Genomic DNA, 6000 nt, shown 5'->3' on the forward strand with positions numbered 1-6000 from the left:
CAAAGATACTTTATATTATTATTTTTTTTTGCAATAGTTTACCCCTTGTGTACTTGTTTAGCCTGTATTTACTTGTATTCCGTGGGAAGATTTCTTGCATGATTTGAGGTTAATTGATGAAGATGTAGAAAATGGAAGATGGAGCTGTAACTCTTTAATAGAACTACATTATTTCCCGGAGCACCTGAACGCCTCTCAGCTTTATTGGCCAACATGTAAGGAGCGAGTCTTTCCCTTAAGGTGTCACCTTTCAAATTGTAGCGGAATTTATGGAATAAACCGCTGAAATTTATGAATATTTTCTTATTTCAATCGGCTTCGTTTTCCAATGTGAGTGTAAACTGGCGTGATTTTCTTTGTTTTCTCTTTTCCCGAGCTGTTTCTCCCTCGACGCACTGATTCACTTTTAAGGTGGTCTCACACAATTCCTCAGACGCCGTGTCCTTGTTTGACTCCAGACTATGTGGAACACGGTGTGCTGAAAAATCTGTGGAAACCGCTCCTGCTGCACAGTTACACAGCCCAATGGGTATCACACGGGACCTGGGAGATGAATAAATCAAATATCTGGCTGCAGATATTTGTAGATTGCATATTTCACACGTTATGGCCATCCTCAGAGGGTGCAAATGAGGCTATGCCACACTGCTGCTGTCAGTCATCCTCCTAGGTGGTCCATTACAGCATGTATGTCTGCGTGTCAGCAGTCTGTCACAATGCAATAATCTCGAGGCTCCTGCAAATCTGAGTTCTCTTTGTAGAGACACACCTGGTTGCCTGTGACAGTGTACAGAGCTACATGTAAGATGACTGCAGGTGATTTTTCCTGTGGCGGCTTTGCCAGACAGTTTACTTTCAGAGAACCAGTTGCAGCCTGCAGTATTTCCCGCCCAGGTGAGAAATACCACAGACTGACCCAGACAGCAGCAGCAAGAGGTGAAATCCTGGGAACCACCGCTGGTTTTGACCTCCAATGACCTCCGCAGACAGTAGAGGGAAAAGATGTTTCCAGACATTGTCAGTCTGACTGTTCTCAGGGTGTGCTTTCTTCAGTCAACGCTTGCAGATATCAGTGTGTGTTTGTGTGTGTGTGTGTGTGTGTGTGTGTGTGTGTGTGTGTGTGTGTGTGTGTGTGTGTGTGTGTGTGTGTGTGTGTGTGTGTGTGTGTGTGTGTGTGTGTGTGTGTGTGTGTGTGTGTGTGTGTGTGAGAGAGAAACGTGCACACTGCAGAAATAAAGGAAATAAGAAATGCAACCACAGTAGATGGAAGTGGTTTGTACTGCATATTTCCTCAAACTGAGTTCATTTCCCTGCTGTTTACTCCCAGTGACACAGCTGAAACATGCACAGAAGAAGAAAAAACCCTGCACAGACTGGCATGATGTCTTTACTAGTCTCTGGTCCATGCTGGTTTCTGCTGGTCTATATTGTCCTGATTCTCAGTTCTACTAAAATATGATGGTCTTTGCTTGTCTTCCACTTCTCCAATGCAGGTCCATGATGATGATGATGATGATGATGATGATGATGATGATGATGATGATGATGATGATGATGATGATGGTTTCTGCTGGAGTGATGGCAGCCTGTCACTGGTCTGAACCTGGTTTATCCTGTATTGTGTTGGTCTACGTGGGCGAACGCTGGTCTGAAGTGGTTCTATGCTGGTTTATAGCTGAAGCTGGGCTGATGCTGGTCTTTCTTCATCTATGCTGTCATAATGCCTTGAGAGAAGAAATATGTTTTTTTATTTTTACTCGATAATTCAAGAAAATAACATGTCATATCTCTCAGGACTTCTCTCATTAAACCATCAGCAGATCAGCAAACAAAATATAAAAACTGCATTCATGAGCATATATAGACCAGCAATATAATTACTATATGATGGTCAGCTGGTTTGTTCAGCAGGGTTTTCACACCACACTGGACTAAATCAGCTATTTTTCATGATAAAAGCTGGTTTGTCTTTGCAGTAACCCTTCCCTTTTTCTCATTTAACGACCACAACACCATAAATAAAATCCAAACAAAAATCTGTCTTCACCAGATAATGCAGAAATGAGATGTGCAACAGCAGCAGCAGCAGCACAGAGACAGACGTCCAGACAGTTACACTGATGCCTACTGGGAGTTTGTGGTGTCCCCACCTGACTCGCATGTAATTGAAAGGAGCTGCAGCAGCCAGAGGAAACAAAGGTGAAGGCACGGTGGCTGTGCAAGCCATTAAATCAAACCCACGCTCTGCTCCATTTGAAATGACAGTGCCCACCGCTGTATTTTTCTTTCCTTTTCTTGTCCTGTGCCACCCTGACACCCCCTTCATCCCCGAGCTGTTGAGGACAACGTGCCTGTCCTCCTGACTCAGTGCAGTGTTGCCATCTGCAGGCAGAAGCCCTGAACTCCTTATTTCCATGGCAACTGCCTGTGCGGCTGCAGGGAGCCCCTGTAGCCCCTGGCAACAAGCTCTCCTCCCGGACTGGAGTCCATATCAGCAGCTGTCAATCTCAATGTGAGCCAAAGCTTCAGCCCAACGCCAATGTGCCCACAGAGACATTACCAGGCAATGGGGACAGGACTGGCGGTGAAACACCCGCACAGACAAAGATGAGAAGCTCTCCGCTCATCTGAAAGGTGTAAATGGACCTCAGCATGTCAGCACAGGCAGCTTCTCTCTAATCACTGTGATCATGAGAGTTTTGATTCACCAGGTGGTCTCCTGCAGAACCTTCAAATCACTTCCGGGTTCAGGAAAGGCAACTTTTCCTGAACGGCACAATCTAAAGTAGTGACATGTAGAGCTGGCAGCAGCAAAATCTGATGAGGGCCAGACAAAGATAAAGTCAAAGAAATCAAAATTAAATAATAATTGTTCTAATTATTTAGTTAGTAGTTATTATAGTATTTAGTGTCAGTGAAAGAGTGTTTTGCTCCTTTGCTTTTCTTTTGTTTCCTGTTTCGTTTTGAAGTCTCACTCTGTCTCTGGTTTCAGGCTCTTCGATTTCCCTTCCTCATGTCTGATTGCTGCTTCCCATCCGGATGTGTTTCACCTTTGTATGAGTGTGTGATTGCCTTTCACCTGCTGACAGCTGTATGTATAACCAAAGCTTCCCTTATTCCCAGTTATTGCACCTGAGTACCAACGAAAGTTGGGCCGAGAAGGTCATGTTTTTGTATGTATGTATGTATGTATGTATGTATGTATGTATGTATGTATGTATGTATGTATGTATGTATGTATGTATGTATGTATGTATGTATGTATGTATGTATGTATGTATGTATGTATGTATGTATGTACGTATGTATGTATGTACGTAGGTACGTACGTATGTATGTACGTATGTATGTATTTTACCAACTTTTTCGGAAAAACTACTCACCCGACTTGCATGATATTTTCAGTTGAATACATTTTGGGACGTTAACTGCTAACCGTTTGTGAATAACTCCCCGGGGACCGTCAGATATATTATTCTTAATATAACTGACTGTTGGTTGGTTATTTTCTGGTAGAGCAACTTAAAATGAAACTTCAGTCCGTGGATGATTTTTCATCATCCACAGACCAATTACATGTTGGGACGTAACGGCTAACCTTTTCCAAATAAATCCCCAAAAACTGAGACATTTTTTTCCTTACAAAGCGAATGAGAGAGTCACCTCATGGAGGAGATCAACGTATTTCTGTGTGTATTACAGTAGATTTCACACAGTGATGTTGCTACCTGACCTACCTAGTTAGCATCGATATGAGCTAACGGCTATCATGCTAGCGATGCTAACTGGGTTCTGCGTTGGCGAAGGTCTGCGTTCTACCCAGTGACATTCTAGTTGATGCATGTAGCTGTATATAAAAAATGTGAAGAAAATCTAAAATACTGTGCTCGAATCAGTGCTGCATACTACCTACAGGAATATACAGTATATAACAGTATCTGTTTTAAAACACACAGCAAGTAAATACACTAAATCATACAAACTATTTGGTCAATAACTTTTTTTAAATCGCTGGATTCAATAGGAAATCTTTGAAGAAGGACAGAAGGCAATTTGAAGACTTTTTTTATATTAGAAATTATGATATTTATTTGTGACACAACTTTAGAAACGATTTGACTTTATAATTGTCAAGTAATGGTATAACTTTATATTGACTTAAAAGTTTAAAAGGTAAGAAATCTTCTTCAACAATGAGGTCAAAATGTTGAATTTAGACATATTTTATTGAGCAGGATACAAAGGGTTAAAATAGCTGGTATTACTTTTCTTTAAATGATTGTTATTAGGTGATTCATTGAGGTTTATAGTTATTTTACTATTGATGTACTTGTCAAGCATAAAGATAAAATAACTCAGCATGAAAGTTTTGTGAAGAAAACAACTTTCTGTGCTTCAGGCCTGTTTCAGTGAAATTTCTGTTAATTTTATGAAATATTTGAGAGGAAACAGGTTAAACATAACCTGAGTGTACATTTCAAACAAAATGTAGGTAAGTGCAGTAAATTATCATGGCATGGCTTTCAGTTCTTCAGAAAAAAGAAATAACTGAAATAAAAAGTAACTTTTTACTTGAGAAGATTCCCTTCTTTGTGCAAAACCATTAATGCTAATGGTTCATTTATGGCTTTGCACAAAGAAGGGAACCACTTTAAATTCAATTGATATTTTAGAATTTCTGTCCATCCATCCATCCATCCATCCATCTTTGTACCTCTTTGTGCAGTTTGGTCTGGAGCTGATCTCAGACACACACACACACACATGTTCTTTTACCAGTTCACAAGGAGGAAATCCACAGTCAGAATTTGCAAACTCCACACAGAAAGTCCCCCAACTGGACTCAAATCAGACATATTCTAATCGTGAAGCCTTTAACATTCATCGATTACACTATATTTATGTAATTTTCGGTTTTAAAAGTGTGTGTTCAAACAATTTGTTAGTTATAAACTCAAGGTATTTGGTTCTTCTCAATAAGTAAAAGATATTTAATTCTGGAAAATGTCCATAACCACATAATGTCAAGGTTACTTTTTATGTAACTGACTGTTGGTGTTTTTTCTGGTAGAGTAACTTTAAATGAAAGTTCAGTAACTGTATAAAGTTGAGAGACACAAACAGTATAAATGTGTAAAGACTCCTTGTTGATGTATCAACATTTGTGTAACTAAAGCAGTCAGTTTTCTACACAGTAGAAAAACAAACTGTAGAAAAACAAATGTGTCTAAACAGTAGAGTATTGATAATAAAAGTGATTGGGTTTTCTGCTCCAACCTTTGGAGAGCTGCGTTTATCAAACCCAAGCTGTGGCTCCGAGGTCACCGAGGCTCCCCAGGTCAGTGCTCAGCAACCGATAATTTCTCTGTCCCTGATTATAATGTATTCACACGAGGCTCCAGATGGTCCATCAGTCCTTCTGGTTCCTCCATAATTACCAACCTGGCTGTGTGACAAAGCTGGGTGTCATTTCCCTGGCGGTGATATCATAAACCCATGATCCATTCGGTATTTTCTAATCATTCACATAGAGCAAGCTTGCCTTTTTTTTTTTTTTTATTATGTCCGTCTCCCTGCTCTAATTTAAACTGATGGTTTGTTGTCAAGCTTTTGCAGAGCTGAGCCATGAGCCATTATTTTTGAATTGTGTGTAAAACATCCTGGGCAGATGAAACACTCACTATCATGCTCTTCCCTCTTTTCTTATCCTGGATGCGCACCTTCGAAAGCAGGAAGGCGCATATCCTCAGTTTAGTCTGATTAAATTTCATGAAGGCCTTAAAAACCTGGATTTTTAAAAATCGTACCAATGAAGCTGATGCAGAATTCTTACGTCAACTAACTGATTTTATGTTGTTCCAAACCATCAAAAACCATCAAGAAATCTGAGATGATAGGTCCAGATATACAGTGGGTGGTGTTGCATTTTCTTTTTTCTTTATTTCTTTTAGTCTCTATTAGTGCAAAAGCCTTTCGAGATAATAATGTGTTTGTATGTTC

Source organism: Lipophrys pholis (assembly GCF_963383615.2).
Source record: "Lipophrys pholis genome assembly, chromosome: 18".
Classification (NCBI taxonomy): domain Eukaryota; kingdom Metazoa; phylum Chordata; class Actinopteri; order Blenniiformes; family Blenniidae; genus Lipophrys; species Lipophrys pholis.